This window comes from Triticum urartu, unplaced genomic scaffold, assembly GCF_003073215.2.
Source record: "Triticum urartu cultivar G1812 unplaced genomic scaffold, Tu2.1 TuUngrouped_contig_4514, whole genome shotgun sequence".
NCBI lineage: Eukaryota > Viridiplantae > Streptophyta > Magnoliopsida > Poales > Poaceae > Triticum > Triticum urartu.
In genome coordinates this window covers 8,361-11,591 of record NW_024115108.1, presented here as the reverse complement: position 1 = coordinate 11,591, position 3,231 = coordinate 8,361, and the positions used below count along the sequence as shown (strand labels likewise).

The 3,231-nt window shown below is 51.5% G+C and overlaps 1 pseudogene; it reads right to left on the bottom strand.

Annotated features, from left to right (window-relative positions):
• Positions 1-11: 11 nt before the first annotated feature.
• LOC125527937 lies at positions 12-2,990 on the bottom strand (annotated as a pseudogene).
• Between the last annotated feature and the right edge of the window lie 241 nt (positions 2,991-3,231).

Genomic DNA, 3,231 nt, shown 5'->3' with positions numbered 1-3,231 from the left:
CCTCTCTGTGCCCGAGGAGCCGGTCCTCCCGGGCGCGGCGAGGCCGACGTAGGCACGGCGGGCGGGCATGTCCTTGCCGCTCACGAACCTGTCCCTGACCAGCAATCGGCCGGTGACCGAGCCCCGCTGGCTAGCCTTGTGGAAATCAGGCGACTCCGGGAAGGTGTAGGGCCATTTGCTGGCCTCGGCCTCGGCCTGCGCCTTGGCGTCCTCCCAGAGCGCGTGGAAGTCCCGCCTCTCGGGCTTGGAGTTGAGGTAGATGAACACCGGGCCCATGACCTTCTTCCAGTGTTCGCCCTCCTTGATCTTGGCCACGATGTCATTCCCGACGTAATGTGTTCCCATAAACATCTGCAAATCAGATCGACGACTGTGTGACGCGGGAATTTCATTTCACGGGAAAGATTTAAGTTTAAAATGTGTGCCGCGCTTACGGTGAGGGAGGTGGGGCCGACGTGGGAGGTGAGCTCGCGCTTGAGCGGGCCGCCGGTCTTGAACTCGTTGCTGGGGGTGACGACCCAGAACCCCACGGCCGAGCCGGGAGCGCCGGCGATCCAGCCATGAACCGCGTTGTCCTTGCGGCGGGGTTGAGGAGGAGCACGCCCTCCTTGTACGCCAGGGGCATGCCGCGGGGCGCGTCCCGGTCCGCCGCCCTGGGCATGTACCTCTGGATCTCGTCCGAGACCGCCATGTAGGTGAACCTTGCCGTGTTGAGCTTGAAGGCGAGCCGCGCCTCCGTGATGTTGAGGGCCGGCCAGCTGCCCGCGTGCTCCAAGATGGCGTAGCAGTAGAACCCGGAGCTGCCTCTCAGCATCACCAGCCTGATCATCAACACCAGTTAATTAATCAATTGGTTTGCTGCATGCATGCGCCTGTCAGAGGAGAAGATGGAGGTTGGACGGCGCACCTCTTGTCGACGGTGAGCCGGACGCTGTTGAGGCGTGATGGGTCGTAGGTGCTCCTGAAGGATAGCTCCACCTGATCTTCGCTGGCCGATACGACCCTGAACTCTGTGCTGTCCAGCCTGCGCGAATTCAAAGACGGCACGGCTAAATTTGGTTGAGCAACATTTTTCGTGCTTTCGATTCATTTTCCAGAGATATCAGAACGTGTGTACGTGCATCGGTGCATGCTCTGTTTATTCAGCAATAACTGATCTTTACCTTTTCCAGATTGTACTGAAGGAGCAACACTTTACAGTTCAGTCTTGTTGTCAAATACTACTACTGGAGTACTACGCACCCTTTCGGTGTTGGCATGCTACCAACAATGGTTTCAACCAAATTAACTGACCTTATTACGGAAGGCTGGCATGCAGGTACGGTCGATCAGGTAAAGCGGCTTCAAACCCAAGTACTGTAGCTAGCTAGCTTTTTTTTTTAGAATCTGTAGCTAGCTAGCTGTTATATGTACTGCTGATATAGTGGATTAGTTTTCTTTTCTTGAGTGAGATATAGTGATCACATTAAATATCTGTTGAGCTGTGTGGCACAGGACAGAGTAAGCAGTTGGAAACAAAAAACTGGTAAATATGGCTGTGATTCTTTGGCGATATGCTTGTTAGTCTTCTGTAACTGCGTTTTTTTTTTACATCCCATGGTCGGTTTGTGTATGTGTTGTCAGACTCCTTTTTTCGCAATGGAAAATAAAACTCTTTGGCTTGGTTAGTGTGCAGTGTGTATTACTACTTCAGTTAGGCAGGATATTACTAACCTCCTGTCTTGCACATTTGCATTTAATCCGTACTTGCAAATACTACGATGTTGGTTAAGAAACACCCTCCACATTAATCCATGCTAAAGTAGGATTGCTTATTGTGGTCGAAGTTGAACCATTGTGGCTATGCGCCTATGCCAAATAGTCGACTGCATATGATACTCTGAATTTGGCTAGTTAGACTAAGACTAACGGAAAGATCAACGGAAATAATTGCATGGAAAGCACACACAAAGTTGCAACAGAAAACAGAATCCACCCTTTGGAATTGTATAATGCAGCATATAATATACGCCATTTGCAGTGAGAATGTACGTACATGTCGATCATGCCTCTTGGATGACCGGACCCTGGAAAGTTCCAAACCACGTCCCAGTACCTGCATACATACAAATATGACGATCCGTTGATCAGAAACATATACAATACATGCAGGGATAAGAAACCGAATATATATACACATGCTGCGTGGTTAATTACCCGCCAGAGTTTTCGTCGTTAGTGAAGTGCAGGAGGTTGTGCTCGCCGGCGTAGCGTACGCCGGTGATCTGGCCCTGCGGCTTGGACACCGTTACCTGCACCACGCCGTTGTCCACCACAACCTGCACCACCATGCATCACCATGCATATGCATGCACGCACGCACGTACGCGTACATATATTAAACAAAACCATACCAAAATGTCCATGCCAAGGCTTAACAATTGTTTGACCATAACGCGCGCGGCGATGCGCGAAAACATAACGTACGCCGGTTAGTACTTGAGAAATACAACAATCAATGAATTGGAACAGCGTGCGAAAACGTACGTAGGAGACACCGAGATCGACCGACGCCATTATATGCAGCACCAAGAAGAAGAGCAGTCAAGGACTAGCGTACCTGGTGATGCTCTACATGCAGCATAACGCCAGCGCCGCGTGCCACCGTCGCAGCCACGCCCACCACCGCGGCGAGCAGGAGGATCAGAACCGCTGCCATGTGCGCCGTCGCCTAGCTATATATCCGCAGCACGTCGTCGATATGCCGGATCCGATCGATGGAGCAACACTAGCTAGCAGCCGCACAGCTGCATGGCTTGTATATATGTACGTGAGGCAGCTGCTCCTGCTCCCGCTGCTGCTGCCCTGCTGTTTGTTACGGAAGAATAGTTTAAGGCGAAGCAAGCTAGCTGGCGGCGGGTTCGCTGCGCGCGGCGATGGATCTGCCGCTTTTTATAAAGGCGCCGCGCCGGAGTCGACGCCGACGGACGTACGAGTTCGTTAAGCCGGCGGCCACGCAAAGATGCTCGCCCAAACACCGAAACACGGCGGACTATATATACCGAGACATATGTAGCTTGCCAAAGAACGTTCTAACTCGCCTCTAAAAATGGGCAGTGAATCTCTTCTGAATGGATTGCCAGGTTCTAATAATTAATGGATATATATCCTGCATATCCAACTTGCCTATTGGAAGAGTTGGAGATAAGGCGAGCATTAAATTCTAGCCATCGATTGAATAGACATTGTTTG